The 17,331-nt window shown below is 51.1% G+C and overlaps 2 long non-coding RNA genes and 1 pseudogene across 3 annotated transcripts; 1 reads left to right on the top strand and 2 right to left on the bottom strand.

The window, feature by feature from the left end:
• Positions 1-4,995: 4,995 nt before the first annotated feature.
• The window catches only part of LOC141728094 (structural maintenance of chromosomes flexible hinge domain-containing protein 1-like), a 41,449-nt pseudogene continuing 29,113 nt past the window's right edge, over positions 4,996-17,331 (bottom strand).
• On the bottom strand, positions 8,295-9,823 carry LOC141728096 (uncharacterized). Its single transcript, XR_012578780.1, has 2 exons — positions 9,694-9,823; positions 8,295-8,525 (listed from the first exon to the last, which is right to left on the bottom strand). It is a non-coding gene; the product is annotated as an uncharacterized LOC141728096 (long non-coding RNA).
• On the top strand, positions 8,521-16,701 carry LOC141728095 (uncharacterized). 2 transcript variants are annotated; one of them, XR_012578778.1, is made up of 2 exons: positions 8,521-8,727; positions 11,165-16,701. It is a non-coding gene; the product is annotated as an uncharacterized LOC141728095 (long non-coding RNA). The 2 variants fall into 2 exon arrangements; XR_012578779.1 differs by lacking the exon at positions 8,521-8,727 and adding an exon at positions 9,898-10,142.

The following is a 17,331-nucleotide window of genomic DNA, read 5'->3' as shown; positions in this document are numbered from 1 at the left end:
CCCCACACAGGAAGGCCATGGTCCTGTTGGATCTAGTCCAGAGGAGGGACAAAATGCTCTGAGGGCTGGAGCCCTTCTGCTTTGGAGACAGGCTGGGAGAGCTGGTGGCGTTCAGCCTGGAAGAGAGCAGACTCAAGGGAGACCTGATTGCTGCCTTTCAGTACCTGAAGGGGGCTTGTAAAAGAGATGGGACAGAACTTGTAGTAGAGCCTTTTGTGAGCAGAGCGAGGGGGAATGGTTTTAGTCCAAAAGACGGTCCATTCAGACTGGACAAAAGAAACCCATTCTTTCACTGTAGGGTTTGAAAGCCTGACACAGGTTGCCCAGAGAGGTGGACATCCATCCCTGCAAACATTCAAGCTCACGCTCTGAGCAACCTGACCTACTTAAAGGTGTCCCTGCTCAGTGCAGGGCATTGGACTAGATGGCCTTTAAATGTCCCTTCCAAGCCAAGCCATTCTGTGTTCCTGGGCACTATCAAAGCAGTGCTGGATTAGTGCTGGGGTGATTATGTGGCACCTGTATTTTGGTAGTTGGGTCCTTTAGCAATTGGCCCTGAGAGCATTCATGGTCTGGGCAGTGAAGTCTGCAAACAACAGACAGTGTGCTCAAGGAGAAACAGGGGAGGAACACTGCTGTAGCTCAGATAAATGCCAGCATTTTGCTGCCCATTCCTAGTTAAGAAATAAAGGAATGTCCTGAAGATCCCTTCATGTGGGTGCATTATTGGCTGTATCAGTACTTGTGTTCTGCAAAACAGGGAATTTGCTACAACTTCTTGCCCCATTTATCACTGAATGAAACTCAAATCCTGCATTGCTCCTTGTCTACTTGCTTCCAAGTCAAGGCAAATTTTGTTCATGATTGAGTGGGACATATTCACCTGTTCACAAGCAAATTCTTCTTGCCATTCACACAGAGGCAAGATTGTTTTGTGGATTTGCTCTAATCGGACAGGAATTAAGGCCTACCTGTCACTAGAACTAAAGCTGATGCATTAGGTTGCAAAGTCTTGAGTAATTTGGCCTGGTGACTGGCATTGTAGAGAGTTGTTCTGGAATTAAATGACACTTGAAGACACGTGTAGTCTACCATATTTCTGGCATACTAGAAGTGAAAAAAAAACCTTTGAAACATGATTTTATCCTTTTTTCCTCCTCCTCCTCCTCCCAGGAATTTCAATGTCTGAGGTCTAAGCTCTTCAGCTGCCTCACAAACATTGTTTTAATTCAGACAGGCATCCATGCCTTGAGCCACAAATCATGACTGTGGCTGTGAAGCTTGAAGCAATGTAGGTTTATAGCACTAAAAGTAATAATGCATTCCCAGGTTAAGCCAAGTATTTCCCAAGTAACTCTACCTATCCTCAGGGATGTTTCATAAAGGATCATTGTAAAAGCTGGGAATCAGGAGAAAGAGTGTCATCAAAATTAAAAAGACAGGTTTCTGAGATCTTTATATTTCTATAAAAAGAGATTCAAAATTGTTCATATATGGAACATTGACTAAGAAGTGAATGACAGATTGCCAAAGTAATTGGGGAAAAAAATACCATAAGTAAAACTATGTTTACATGTAGATAATAAGTAAACCACCTTGCTAAGAAAAAAAACAGACCTGCCAATACTAAAACCAATAAGGCTGTTTCATCTGTCTCAATACAAAAAAAAAAAAAACAACACTGAAAAGAATCAGAGGTCATTAAGACGATTAGTATATACAGGAAATTCCAGGGATTGGGAAAAAATGAAGCAAACTGTAGAGTGCAATTCCCAGAGTTAACCTGGAATTTATTGGTGGATTTGTTGCAAAATTTCTGAGAGCAGACTGGAAAAGCATAGGGGCTGGTCAGCCCATGGGTGGGCATTTAGAGCAGTGTGAGGGCTGTTTCTGAGACCAACTGCAGGGAAGAAGAGCAGCAGACAATCACTGGGACAGTCTCTTTGCTGGCTGTGGAGTTTTTGTCAGTCAGTTCCCTGTGGCTGGGGGAGCTGTCACGGGGCAGGGAGGGCCAGGGCTGGCAGTGGCTGCTCAGGGATGGCTTTGGCCCGTGTCCCTCCAAGCAGCCACTGCCCAAGCAGCTGCGCTGCCCCCGGCCTCTCCTCCCGGCCTGCTGGGCTTTGTTGGGTGGCACAGCCTGTGCCAAGGGGCGGCAAGGTGCCTGCAGGCCCCAGCTCTGGGGCAAACGGAGAACGTCCTGCTCGCATCCACCGTGCTGCCAGCTCAGCAGAGCAGCACAGCACGGGCTGACGCTCCCCATTGCTCCCACAGGTGCAGCCGGCCCCACCACACGTGTTCCTGATTCCCAGGAGGGGTGTGAAAAATGGCAATCAATTGTTTGTAAAATTGTAAAACTTTATTTTTAATAAATTGGTTATAAAAATAGCAATATCATTAGAGTGCTAAAAATTTTGGACAATTTGGATTAGGACAATAGGAGACAATAGAATGATAGAGTTACAGACATCTGGGTACCTATTTTCTGGGCAGCATAAGCCCGAAAAAGGACAGACATTAACAGAGGATTAACCCATATAAACAATAACCTGTTGCATATTCGTGCATCTCGTATATGATGCATAACTTCCATTCAAACAGAGGATTTTGTCTGGTCCTCGTCAACTTCTCCCTCTTAATCCTAACCGGCTTCCTGAGGGCTGAGCGACGCAGGAAGAAGTTAGTTTCTTCTGCTAGGAGAGCAATACATTCTTTTTCTCTGACAAATTGCAGTGTTCTATGGCTGCTATATTAGCAAAAAGCCAATCATAAAATACATATTTCTCAGAGGACCTTGGAATGGTTTGCTGTTGGGGAACACTCTGTTTGCATGGGATAAGGGCAAGTTTGACGTTCTATTGATGCTGGAAAGGATTTGGAAGCACTCAACACAGCCCTGACTGAGAGCTTCCCTGTTGCAGTGCATGTTTTTGATTGTAATTCGGTCCTAGTAGTCAGTTTTATACACCCCCTTATTTGGTATTGTTATACCACATTTTATTGCCAATGGGTTGTTCTTCCCCCCCTCCGCCCCTTGTTGGCTTTGCCCTAGTTGTCCATCTCCCCAAAGTCCTGCCCTTTTGTTCCCTGTTCCTCCTCCCATTCAATGTCAATCCCTCCCCAGTCCTGCCCCTTTCTCTAGAAACTTCCCTGTCCATTTAGGATGCTTTGAAACTCTATTGGTTTAAGTTGTCCTCCTCCCCTGTAATCCCCTATTGGTTTAAACAATGGATTCCCCGCCTTGTGTTCCACCCTCAGTTTCTCCCAACTGGCTAAAGACTGTATCCTCCCCAGGCACCTCCGCAGTTTGGAAATCAGTGTAGGCCTTTAATTCAGTGTATTTCTGTCGCTGACTCTGCGGGGAATAAACATACAGAAGACCTCTCCCTGTTCCTTGTCCCTACCCCCGCGCACTCCACCCGTGCTGTAAAGCAGCCGTGCCCTACAGCCAAACCCCAGAGCTGACAGTTTTCTGGGGGCGGCCCACTCTGGGTGTTGGTGTTGGCAGCTAGTCGGGCTGAGGAAATCGGGCACTGCAGCACTTCCCGAATGGGCTGTTCTGTTGCAATAAAGAAATGGAGCTGTCAGCCCAGTGTCCGGGTGGCAGCAGCAGCAAAGCCCACCCGGCAGCAGCGCTGGCTGAGCTCCATGGCCAGGAGCAGCCGTGGATGCCCACGGTGTGGGCAGGCAGGAGCCAGGCAGGGGCTGCTGTGACCAGCGGCGGGGACCCGAGGGCTGGGGGAGCCCATGCTGAGCATCCCTGGGCTGAGGGCACATTGCCTTCTGGGGGATGACCTGGGCCTGAACCTCATGAGGCACACAGTGATATTTTGGGATCTGTGCTCAGAGGTGAAGGGGTCCCTCATGAGGCACACAGTGATATTTTGGGGTCCCTGCTGAGGGGTGAAGGGATCCCTCATGAGGCACACATGGATATTTTCGGGTCCATACCGAGGGGTGCAGGGATCCCTCAGGAATCACAAAGGAGTATTGACGGCCTCTCCTAAGGTGTGCAGGCACCCCTCATGAGGTGTGCAGCGGGGTTACATTTGAGGGGGTTTTTACTCTTCTCAGCACAGCAAAGGGTCACTTGGCCGAGGTTTTGCAAAGCTGGGAGAAAGCCTCTTGCTAAGCCTTGGGCCTGGCTGCGGGCACAGCGGGCGGGCTGGCGGAGCCCATCCCCTGGGGCCAGGCCGGGCCGGGCCAGGCTCGGGCCCCGGCAGGGAAGGGCCGTGGCCCTGGGCTCTGATGAGGCTGCTGAGCTCCCCCCTGGCCCTGTGCTATAGCCCAACACATTTACAGCCGGAGCCATGCAAGGAGTCCTGCCAAGAGCAAATTGTTCTAATGTTCTCTCTAGGACAAAAAAGAGCAAACCAACCCGGCTGATAGGTGAGGAAAGAGAATTCAAGTTCACTTAAAGCGCTGCTCAGTTCAGGGTTGCCTTTCGTTTGACTGAGCTGATGCTAAGAACTATTTTCTCACATATGGTGGCGTTTCTCTGCAAACAGGCTTTGATGAGAAATTTCTGACTGCATTTGCTTTTGCTCTTTAAGATAAGTCACGAACATGAGTAGCTTTGTTGAGGAATGGAGAATTGTTTGTAGCTCAGGAGGAACTTTACATTTTAGCACAGGAAGAAGGTAAGGCACAGGTTTAAAGGCTTTCTCCTCCTGGAGTGACACACTTTCAGAGGAGTCTGTGAGGAGAAGTCCCCTCAGCCACTGCCAGGGCTGTGTGCCTCCTCTGCAGGCTCAGTATTCTGGGAGTTCCACAAGCCTCAGCTGCCAGTGAATATTCTTCTGAATATTTCTTGTTGCGCAGTGCAGAGGAAGAATATTTGGTGCTAGATTCCCCTCTGGGCTTTGAGGTAAATCTCAGTAATGCTGGTGATTTTTTTGGCCAGATGAACTTTTTATGGATAGTAAGGAAAAAGGGAAGAAGTATCGTGGAAAATTAATTCCTCAAAATGTGAGCGGCCAAATCGCACTAAAAATGAAATCAGAACTGAAGAGTTTTTTTATTTTTTTTCCCTTGACAGGTAAGGCAAAACATGCAGTGCTAATAAAGTCTTTAAGAGATGCAACGAGCACCCAACTGTATGAAAATGAAAGAGGTAAAGGATGAGAAAGGGCATGGGAAGAATCTTCAGCCCTTCCTGTTGAAGGTCCAAGAGTATGAAAACGGACTCTGGCTGTTGCCCGTAGGTAACACGGGCTAATTGTAGAGGAGGGCAGGTGCCCAAGCTGTTGGTGGCCCAAGCCCTGCGAGGCTAGCCCAGTTGCAGTCCTAGTTGGACCAGGGCGGCGGGCTCGGGAGGGGTGGAGGTGGGGGGATCTCGGGAGGCTTCCGCTTCAAGGCCGGGCTGGGGGGCCGTGGGGGAGGCACGGAGGGCTGGTGCTCTGCTTTCTTGGGCAACTCCTGCTGCCGAGGCCTCGGGTGAGAGCTGTCAAAGGCGACGGTCTCTGGGCTCTCTGGGGGAGAGGGAGAGGCACGCCTTCTCGGCCGGGATGCTGGAGCAGCGGCAGCGCGACTGTGGAGAGAGGAGGTGGCTGAGGGCCCAGGTGCCAGTGGCACACAGGGAGCCTCCTGCACAGCAGGGCCCAGAGCTGGCAAGGCTCCCCAGCACGGCTGGAGCTGCTGGCACAGCTTGGCCCAGCTGCACAGCTGCCCCTCAAGGCCCCGGCGAGCAGGACACAGCTCTGGGCAGGCTCCGTGGCCAGGAGTGGGCCCCAGAGCACCTCTGCCTTTCAAGGGCAATCTCGCCCCTGCTCTTTCTCCTCCCCACCGTGCTTTGCCTCTGCCCTGTGTCCCCGGGGCTGCTCTGGGCCAGGCAGCCTCAGTGGGAGCCAGCACTGGCTGCAGCCCCAGCGGGCACCCCAGGACAAGGCCCAGCAATTAGGAGGCCAATGAAAGCTCTGAGCAGCAGCAGGACCCTCAGCACAGTTAGTTGGACAACCATGGACTGGCCACAACTCCACAGCAGCATTTCTGTTCCCTGAATGTTCTTGACTATGTGCAGCCTATAAAGAAGCTAGAGGGTAGAGATGGGCCAACACTTACCGTTTCTTTCCCTTCCACAACCGGAACCCAGCATAGCACAGTCCCACGGAAATTGGCACAGTGCACAGTGTCACTACCGTGCCTATCATGCAGGACCTGCGCACGTCCTGGGGGCAGATAATTCTCGGTGTTTTCCGTGGATTCTGGGCGTTTGTGTCTGACATGCCAAGCACTTCTGTGGGAGCAATGAGGAGCGTCAGCCCGTGCTGTGCTGCACTACTGAGCTGGCAGCACGGTGGATGCAGGCAGGACGTTCTCGGTTTCCCCCAGAGCTGGGGCCTGCAGGCACCTTGCCGCCCCTTGGCACAGGCTGTGCCACCCAACAAAGCCCAGCAGGCCGGGAGGAGAGCCCGGGGGCAGCGCAGCTGCTTGGGCAGTGGCTGCTTGGAGGGACACGGGCCAAAGCCATCCCTGAGCAGCCACTGCCAGCCCTGGCCCTCCCTGCCCCGTGACAGCTCCCCCAGCCCCAGGGCACAGAGTCAGGCCCTGTCAGGAGCCAGTGCATCCCCTGCCCAGTCGGGAGCCAAGGTGAATTTATTACATCAGTTCTTGATTTAATAACACCTAGACTAATTTTTTAAAAAGAGATTAGTTGCCCCATCACCTTTCCACAAACTGAAATGAAGTTGACTGGCCTGTAGCTCTGTGTGCCCCCTTCCTGATTTCTGTTAATGGGAGTGATGCTTTCCTCAAAACATCAGGCAGTTCTCTCAATTGCCACGATTATTTAATTAGTGTGAGTGGCCTCATAAGGATATCAGTCAGCTCTCTCTGGTTCATGAGTGCATCCCATCATGGCCCATGAACATAGGTATCACCAGTTTGCTTAGGTATTCCCTGGCCTGATCATCTTCCACCAAGGGTGTATCCTCCTTGTCCCAGACCTTGCACCAGGGGAAGGTCTTTGGGGTCTGGGATTCCTGAGGTCTGTCTTACTAATAAATACTAAGGCAGATGATTTCAGTATCTCAGCCTTTTCCACATCCTGTGTTCCCTGCCTCATTCAACAGTGGGCTCATGTTTATTTCAGCCATCCTTTTGTCACCTATGTATTTAAAGAAGTCTGTCATGTAGACTTTGATATCACTTGCTAGTGACTCTATTTTCAATTCCAATTGGACTTTGGCTTTCCTAACCCCATCCCTGCATGCTTGGATGGTGTCTGCATTCCTCTCCAGTTACTTGGTTCCATTTCCACCTTCTGTATACTTCTCTGTGTTGAGTTTTGCCAGTAGCTCCTTGTTCATCCATGCAAGCCTCCAGGAATTTTTGTCCGACTTTCCACTCATTGTGATGAACCAGACTTGAGCTTGGAAGTGACTGTGAATACTAACAAACTTGTTTGGGCCTCCAGTCTGTCCAGGGCCTCTTTCCATAGAGCTCTAACAGGCAGATCTTTGAAGAGGACAGAGTCTTCTCCTGAAGTTCAGATTGTGAGCTTCCTTTTTGCTCTTCTTCTTCCAGCCTTTCTGGATTCCTCTGCCCTTCAGAACTACCTCCCAAGGGACTCTGTCAACCAACCATTCACCTAACAGGCCAAATCCTGCCCTCTGGAAGTCCAAGATGACAGTAAACACTGTAAACATCCATTTTATGATTGATATGCTCAAGACAGCCTCCAACCACCCACCAGTCCTTCTCTATTCTCAAAGAGAAAGTCACAAAGGAGATAGGGCTCCCTGCCCAGCTGGCTCCCTCACCAGTTGTGTCAGCTCAGCAAGTTCTCTTCAAAAGTCTCCAGGAACCTCCTAGACCATTTCCTCTCTGCTGTGTTACATTTCCAGCACACATCTGGTAAAGGGGAAGCCCCCCATAAGAACAAGGACTAGTCATTGTTGCTGTGGTGTGTTCTTAAGTTCGTTAGTTTGCTCCCCCCATTTTCTGTATTACTTCCTGCTGCTACCCTGCCAGTTATGTTGCTATGGAAATGAAACTGCTCCTCCCTTGGTTTCTCTTATAAAGTGAAAGTTGTTTCCTCCTTGGGGTCAGTCAATCACTCTTTTTCTCCTCCCAGGTTTCGAGAATTTTCCTTTCTCTGGGAGGTATGGTTGGCTGTAGCCCCGGAGCCCCTCCTATGATTTATAACAGTTGGTTACTTTAGTGTATCAGTTATGTTTCGTACCTCCAAATATGTATTTCTATTGGATAGCCGGGTTTCCCTGCCTTCTTCCCCCCTTTTCCCTTAAAACCCTCTCCTGCCCCTTGTTCGGGGCCATTTGCTGGGTGTTTTTCCCCTCTTTGTTGGTTCTTCTGTAATAAACCGACAGTTTACCCCCAGCAAGTGGTCGCCTCCTGACTCGTCTCTCACCGCGCTGCTCCGAGCTATCCCCCCAGCTCAGCCCGAGGCCAAAGCCGCCGAGGGGGGCTGTTTTCTGATGCGCAGGGGCCCTGGCCTTCGCCCCTCTCCAGATAGCCGGATTCCAGGGCCGTTCACGCCCCCGCGCAGAGTGGCGGACCAACGTTGGGGCCTGAAATAATCAAAACAGACCCCTCGGAAGTGGAATTTTTAGTTTCCAGTGGACGCTGCACTACCTCGGGGGGGGGCAGGCTCCGTTGTAGGAGCGGCACTCCCTGTAGGATCGGAATCGGGAACCCTCGCACCCAGAGAGGACGGTTCCGGAGACGAAAATACCCCTCCTGATTCATCACTTGCTGCTGCCACCGGATTAGGTAAGGTCGGGCCCTGCTTTGGGGACCTTTCCGACTTTCCCCCTTGCCTTTTTAAAATTTCCCTGGGGGTGCATGCCCTGCCTTGGGGACCCACCCTTCCACCCTCTTTCCTTGAATTTTTTTTCCTTTTACTGAAGCCCCAGACTTGGGGACAGTAGGGGGGAGGCAGGGGCTGGTGGAAAGTGGCTTTCTGTTGTTTTCAGGTGGTGGTTTTTACCATCAGAGGAATTTTCCCCCCTTTATAGTATTGGCAGTTCCTGTACTATAAAGGCACTTATGGGTGCTAGTTTGGGAAAATCCCAGAAGGAGGTCTATTATATTCTAAAGAGTATACTGCTTGGAGGTGGCCAGAAGGCCCCCAAGCAAGAGTTAAAATTCTTAACTAAGTGGATCTTTTCTAAGTTCCCTGAAATTTCCCCAGAACTTGCAAAACAGCCACACCTTTGGACTGCCGTTTTGGCAAAATTGGAACAAGCAGTTGATTCTGGGGAGACAAAATTAGCAACTGTGGCATTTTGGGCAAACAGAGTGCTCAAAACACTCTCTTCGTCCGGGGAACTTAAGAAAAGCCCTGCCTGTCCCCGATCCCCCCGTTCGGCTTCCCTTACCCCCCAACCCTCTCCCTCTCCCCATAGGCATGAGCCCTCTAGAGGGATTTTGAAGGCCAACAAAAAGCAGGGTTTCCATGCTGTCCCTGCTCCCTCTCGACCGGCTCAGCCTCCCCGTGGGAGGAGCCCTGGCCAAGCTCCTCCCCCTATATCCTCACCCTCTACCCCAGTTCCCGAGTCCCCGGTTGTAACCCCTAAGTCTGTTCGTTTTAGCACCGTCGAAGATGGCGACAGAGCTTCTTCTTCTTCTACTACCCCTTTTCTCTCAAGCGGCAACCCTTTCCTTTACCCTGAACACAGCCCTTGCCCAATCCCCCCTCCCTCGTATCCTCCCCCCGTCCCGCTCGCTCCTCCGTACTCTGAGAAACCTTCAGTTCTTGGCACCCAACCTTCAGCTCCCTCTCAAACTTCTCCCCCGGTTCAGCCTCCCGTTCCCTCCTCCCCCGCTTCACTTTCGCTTTCCCCTCCGCCTCCCAACGCTGCCCAGGGGGGGGAACGGGGTGGATGGCCTTGCACACTCCCTCCCCTTACGTCAGCGCCAAACCCCGCCTCAACCTCCTCCAGTTTCGGTTCCAACTCCCTCCCCCCCGATTCCCACGGGGTGTCTTCGGAGGGGGGGGGGGGGGCAGTGCCTATGGAGGGCGGGGGGGCAGTGCCTGGCCACAAGCCACAGCAAATGCCTTTACTAGAAGCGGCCCCGGTTACCTATAACCTGGGGGGAGAGGGAACAATTCAGGCTCGGTGGGTGCCCTTAGCGGAGGCACGAATTAAAGAGTTGTGCAAGGCACAGAAAGACTACTCCCGAAGGTCAGAATACTTCCGGGGTTTGCTACATAATACCCTTTCCCAGGGAGATTTAGTTCCGGCAGATCTGAGGGCACTCTTCTCCAGCCTTATAAGGCCTATGGAATTCAGAGTCTGGGTGAGGGAATGGGGGAGGGAAATATCGGAGGTACTGCCGAGTCTTTGGGGTAATCCGGCCCTGTCCCATGATGCAGATGGTTTGATAATTTCCCTTGATCATCTTTTGGGTGAAAGGCAGTGGGCAGAAGGGGCAAAACAAGCCAGAGCTTTATTCCCCTCCCAGCTGATGGAGACGGCCCGAGCAGCTGAACGAGCTTTCTTCAAGCTGGAAGTAGTTACTTCCCAATGGGAGGATGATGAGGTTTTGCAAGGAGAGCATGAACCATACATGGAATTTATGGAGCGCCTCTACAGATATGTGGAAGCACAGGCGCTCGGGGATGATGACAGGGAAATGATGCTCCAGAGAATGGCATATAGCAATGCAAACGCTGAGTGCCGCAAAGCTATAAAAACTCTCCCTCGTAGTCCTAGACCCACAGTAGAGGCCATGATAGATGTTGTGGTGCGTCAGGTCTCCCTTTCATCACGGTCTAAAAGGGCTTCCGTGGCTTTTACTGAATGCCCCGTGCAGGACTGCATAGAGGGAGAAGCTGCCCCCGTTGCCGGCCCTCCAACACCTGGGGCGGGCAAGAGAACATCGGCAACCCATCCCTGTCATCTCTGTGGTAAAGTGGGACATTGGATGCCACAGTGCCCTATGCGGCAAGACTACATGGAATGGAGGCGGAAGCGGGAAAAGGAGGAGAATGAAAAGAAAAAAAACTAGGATTGGAGCGCAGTCCCTCCCTGCGCGTGGATAGAAATGTGGCAGGCTGTTTATCATCATCCGGGGAGAGAAGAAACGAGGGAGAACCGCCGCACACCTTGCCAGATTTGACGCACCTATCGGATTCGAAACACTTTACCTGTGATATTCTGCCCAAACCTGTACTTAACACCATGTCCTCTGTTTCCCCTTACAGGCTGCAGCTAACTAGGAGCATTTACCTCCCTAGCAGTAATTTGCAGCTGGTGTCTGTCGACTTGCAACACCCGGGTCGCTGGAGGAAACTGGGACGATGCAGGTGGACCGTTGTCGGAGACACAAAGCACACACCGCGAGACATCCACATAGTCCCTGGTCTGGTAACTACCGACCGGGACCACTTCGCGGTAGGGCTGTATTGTGTCCGACCCCCGCTTTTCCTCCCTAAGGGACAGGTCATTGCTCAGGCTATTCCTGTGCCAGATAATGACCATTGCTCGAGCCCGACGGAGAAGGACTCGCCTCCAACCGTGGCCTGGACACAGTTGGTGGGGAGGGAGAAGCCCCGCCTGACATGTCAACTTTCATTGGGCGGGGACAAGAAATTAGTGAGGGGTCTTTTGGACACGGGTGCAGATGTGACGATCATTCCCTCCCGGGAATGGCCGTCGCATTGGGGCCTGCAAAGCGCAGCGGGCACGATTTCTGGTGTTGGGGGCCTCCAATTGGCAAACCAATCAAAGAGCATTGTGCAAATTAAGGGGCCCGACGGGCAATTGGCCTCTATACGCCCGTTCATTTTAGATTATACAGAGCCCCTCTGGGGAAGGGACCTTTTAGCCCAGTGGGGGGCCAAAATCGATCTCCCGACAGCTCCCCAGGTTTTTCGGGTGGTGGCCACTGAGGAGTGCCGGACCTGGAAACTGAATTGGCTTTCAGATAAACCAGTACAGGTCAAGCAGTGGTCACTTAACAAGCAAAAACTAAAGGCACTCAACGAGCTCGTTCAGGAGCAGTTGTTGAAAGGCCACCTGGAAGAGACCATGTCACCCTGGAACTCCCCAGTGTTTGTCATCAAAAAGCCTAACAAGGATAAGTGGCGGCTCCTGACTGATCTTCGCCGAATTAATAGATTAATAATTGACATGGGTTCCCTTCAGCCAGGGATGCCCTCCCCAGCAATGCTCCCCCGAGATTGGGAATTAGCTGTGATTGATATAAAAGATTGCTTTTTCCAAATTCCCCTTCACCCGGAGGACGCCCCGCGATTTGCATTCACAGTTCCGTCCATCAACTGTGAGTCCCCAGCCAAGCGCTATCATTGGCGGGTGCTTCCACAGGGCCTCAAGGTCAGCCCTGTGATCTGCCAGTGGTATGTCGCTTCGCTGCTGTCACCCATTCGTACAGCCCTCGGGGATGCCGTCATTGTTCACCATTATATGGACGACATCCTCGTGTGTGCGCCCGACCACAGTCTGCTTGCCCATGCGCTTGACCTGACAACCAATGCGTTGGCTGCTGCAGGGTTCGAGCTCCAGCAAGACAAAATTCAGCGGGTGCCACCTTGGAGATACCTGGGCCTCGAAATTACAAAGCGGACAATTGTGCCGCAAAAATTGGCAATTCGGACAAAGGTCCAGACCCTAGCAGATGCCCATCAACTGTGTGGATCCTTAAATTGGGTGAGACCCTGGTTGGGCATTTCAACCGAAGATTTAGCCCCTCTTTTCGATTTGTTAAAAGGGGGAGAGGAGCTTAGTTCTCCTAGGACTCTTACCCCAGAGGCACAGGTAGCTCTGGAGAAAATACAAAAGGATATTTCGGCCAGGCAGGCCCACCGATACCATCCGGGCCTGCCTTTCAAATTTATTATACTGGGAAAATTGCCACACCTTCATGGCATAATACATCAATGGGATGTTAGTCTGAAGGACCAAGGATTAGGAGACAAGCTCTTAATTATAGAGTGGGTCTTTCTGAGCCACCATAGGTCCAAAAGAATGACACGGCCACAGGAGTTGATAGCAGAACTGATTCTCAAAGCAAGATCGAGGATCAGAGAGCTTGCGGGCTGTGATTTCTCATGCATACAGATCCCAATTAAATTGGAATCGGGCCGATTTAAACTAAAAATCTTTGAAGAACTGCTGCAAACTAATGAATACCTTCAGTTTGCACTCGACAGCTACACTGGGCGCATCACAGTAAATCGGCCGTCCCACAAATTATTCAATTCGGGGTTTAAATTCTCGTTGAAAAAGGTTCAGAGCAAGAAGCCACTGGATGCTGTGACAGTTTTTACTGACGCGTCTGGAGCATCCCACAGGTCAGTGATGACTTGGAAGGATCCTCAGACTCAGCAGTGGGAGTCCGATGTTGCTGTTGTAGAGGGCTCTCCACAAGTTGCTGAGTTGGATGCAGTCGTCAGGGCATTTCAGAAATTCCCTGGACCTTTCAATTTGGTCACAGATTCTGAGTATGTCGCAGGTGTAGTGTCTCGAGCTGAGTCAGCTGTTCTTCAAGAGATCACTAATAAGAGATTATTTGAATTGCTGAATAGGCTCGTCGAGTTAGTCTCTAACCGCGAGCATCCATTCTATGTCATGCATGTGAGATCACACACAGATCTACCTGGGTTCATTGCGGAGGGAAACCGTCGCGCCGATTCTTTAGCGGCGGCTGCTGTTTCGCAGGCCCCCCTCCCAGATGTGTTCAGTCAGGCTAAAATCAGCCACCAACTGTTCCATCAAAATGCCCCTGGCCTGGTTCGTCAGTTCAATCTGACGCAGGAGCAGGCCAAGGCAATAGTGGCCACATGTCCCCAGTGCCAGCAAGATCAAATGCCTACCATAGCCTCAGGGGCTAATCCCCGGGGTTTGGCAAGCTGTGAGTTGTGGCAGATGGATGTAACGCACATTCCATTTTTTGGCCGATTGTGTTACGTCCACGTCTCAGTGGATACTTTCTCCGGGGCGATCTATGCTTCTGCCCACACAGGTGAAAGGGCAGCGGATGTTCAGAGGCATCTGCTCCAGGCATTCGCTGTCTTGGGCATCCCTAAGACCTTAAAAACAGACAACGGCCCTGCGTATGTTTCCAAGGAGCTGCAAAGCTTTCTGCAGCAATGGGGAATAGTGCATAAAACCGGCATCCCCTATTCCCCGACAGGCCAAGCCATGGTGGAAAGAGCTCACCAGAGCCTTAAGAAGGTCCTATCCCGGCAACTACCGACGATGAAGGCAGAGACCCCCCAAGTCCGGCTATCAAGGGCATTGTACACACTCAACTTCCTGAATTGCTCTTTTGACAGCCAAAACCCTCCGATAGTCCGACATTTCGGCAGTCACCAGCAGCTGCAGCCTAAAACCAGGCCACCGGTTCTTGTAAAAGATCCGGAGACCTGGCAGACGGAGGGCCCCTTTGACCTGGTAACTTGGGGGAGGGGATATGCCTGCGTGTCCACTCCCTCGGGTCCCAAGTGGGTACCATCTAAGTGGGTCAGGCCCTTCGTCCCGAAGCAGGGGATCAAGAAGGAGGCAGTACCACAGGTCCGGCAAGCATGTTGGCGTCGGCGGAAGAAACTATCCCATCAACCCTCCTCATTCTCTCCAGATCTCACTCCAGTTACTGAAGAACCCTCTCCCCCAGCTTCTCCTCCACCCCTTGATCTTTTATACCACCTTTCCTCCTTTTTCCCCCCGGCTCCAACCATTAACCCTCGTGAGTTTTACTTAAATTGGTTGTTTGGAGAGGAACCATATCTGTGAATCCTGCATACTTTTACGGCTCTCCTTTCATTTCAGTTTTATCTCCCCGAATGGTCTTCGAATTGACTACGCTGGCTCTCAATCCTTGTTTGTTGTTGACCGTACTGATGACCTGCGGATTCCTTCTGCCACCTGCGGAGCCGTGGGTCATCCCCCAGCCAAAAATCAACGTCTGGCGTGCCTTGGCCCAATCATTAGGACAGGACAGTATATGCCTCGACACCGGCGCAGCAGAGGACCCGATGTCGTCTTGCCTTGTGGGGATCCCTTTCTCCCCAGGCGAGTTCCCCCCTGCCTTCCAGTCTGCCCTTTCCCCCGTTTTGGCCCAGAGCCTAACTTTCCTCCCCGGTTTTGAACCCAGTAATGCCTGGAGAAGTGGAGTAGCTAGGCTCAGTCCTGCGCCCTCCGAGCCCACAGAACTGCATCTACTCGGTTCCGCCAACTCCTCAATTTGTTTTCAGTTTGAATATAGTTATGCCCCCATATATGAGGGCAGTGAGGTGGTCCGGCAGACAAAGAAGCAATATCAAGCGAGCCAGTGGTGCCACGCTGTTCTAAAAATCATCGGCCCCACCACTACCAAGCGGACCCCTTACGCCCTTCCCAGGGGGGTGTTCTTGATTTGTGGCGATCGAGCGTGGGCAGGCATCCCCTCTGGTCTGATCGGAGGGCCGTGCACATTTGGCCGGCTGACGCTGTTTACCCCCAACATCACCCAAATTATCAATTGGAAAAGGAATAACATCACATCCGAATTGGCCAGATCTAAAAGAGATCTTAAAGATCTCACTGAAGATTGTGATGGTAAAGTTACCCATTGGTCTCATTCTAAATCCGTCGCCTTTACCATTTTATTGCCATGGTTATCGGTGGCGAAATCTCTGGGTGAATTGGGCCGCCTGGAGTGTTGGGTGGTTAAACAAGCCAATTATACTTCAGCCGCGTTATACGACCTCCTTAAGGACGAGGAAATTACAAGGAAGGCAACGCTCCAAAACAGAGCAGCAATAGATTTTCTACTACTGCTCCATCACCATCACTGTGAGGAGTTTGAGGGCCTCTGCTGTCTGAACCTGTCCTCTCGGGCCGAGGACGCCAGACACTCCATCAAAAAACTCCAAGACCTCGTCCATCAGGTCAGGCAAGAGACATCAGACTGGCTGGGGGACATATTCAAGGGTTGGGGCCTTAGCGGGTGGGCCAGTTCAGTGTTAGAATCTGTTTGTAAAGTGGTTTTGAGCTTGATTGTATTTTGCATTTTGATCGTACTGATCCGTAGTTTGATCAAAGGACTAATAGCTAAAGCCACCTCAATGACTGTCAATCATGCCGCGCTTCCTCTGGAGGAACATTTTGAGCTGGAGGACCTCTCCTCAGAAGCCGGAGGAGATTCAGATGAAGAGGAATCCACAGAGCTGCCTCAAGGACGTAAGTGGGCTAGCGAACTCCAGCTCGAAGAAAGCGAAGATTGGCAGGACAAGCCGCAGACACCTTCCTTTTGAGTTGCATAGAAAATTTTCATTTTATTTGATAAGAAACGGGGAGATGCTGTGGTGTGTTCTTAAGTTCGTTAGTTTGCTCCCCCCATTTTCTGTATTACTTCCTGCTGCTACCCTGCCAGTTATGTTGCTATGGAAATGAAACTGCTCCTCCCTTGGTTTCTCTTATAAAGTGAAAGTTGTTTCCTCCTTGGGGTCAGTCAATCACTCTTTTTCTCCTCCCAGGTTTCGAGAATTTTCCTTTCTCTGGGAGGTATGGTTGGCTGTAGCCCCGGAGCCCCTCCTATGATTTATAACAGTTGGTTACTTTAGTGTATCAGTTATGTTTCGTACCTCCAAATATGTATTTCTATTGGATAGCCGGGTTTCCCTGCCTTCTTCCCCCCTTTTCCCTTAAAACCCTCTCCTGCCCCTTGTTCGGGGCCATTTGCTGGGTGTTTTTCCCCTCTTTGTTGGTTCTTCTGTAATAAACCGACAGTTTACCCCCAGCAAGTGGTCGCCTCCTGACTCGTCTCTCACCGCGCTGCTCCGAGCTATCCCCCCAGCTCAGCCCGAGGCCAAAGCCGCCGAGGGGGGCTGTTTTCTGATGCGCAGGGGCCCTGGCCTTCGCCCCTCTCCAGATAGCCGGATTCCAGGGCCGTTCACGCCCCCGCGCACATTGTGACACTTCTCCCAGCTGTTTATGTATTCAATCTGCCTCTGCATCCTGGCTGGGTGGTCTGTAACAGACTCCCAGCACAATATCTGCCTTGTTGGCGTTCCCCGTTCTCTCAGCCACAAACACTCAACAATAACTGGCACCATCATCAAGCTCCAGGCTACCTCAACACCTCTCCCTTCACTCCAACCCTTTCTGAAATGAACATTCTAGTAAGAATTGCAGTAAAGAGACACATTCGTTACAACCAAATGAGAATTTAGTTTTGCATAGGATTCTTCCTTAATTAATTAATTTAAAAAAATACTTCAAACTCAACATGTTTATTTTAAATGTATAACCTGTTTTTTAATGCATTTCTGTGGTTTATGCATGACAGTTAGCCTAATGAATATTAGTTTTATGAAAGAATATTTATGTCAATGGCATGAGGAAAAAGGGGGATTCTAATGAAGTTTAA

The sequence above is a fragment of the Zonotrichia albicollis genome, unplaced genomic scaffold, assembly GCF_047830755.1.
Source record: "Zonotrichia albicollis isolate bZonAlb1 unplaced genomic scaffold, bZonAlb1.hap1 Scaffold_86, whole genome shotgun sequence".
In the NCBI taxonomy this organism is placed as follows: Eukaryota; Metazoa; Chordata; class Aves; order Passeriformes; family Passerellidae; genus Zonotrichia; species Zonotrichia albicollis.
The sequence above is the reverse complement of the archived record's forward strand: the minus strand, read 5'-3'. Positions and strand labels throughout refer to the sequence as shown.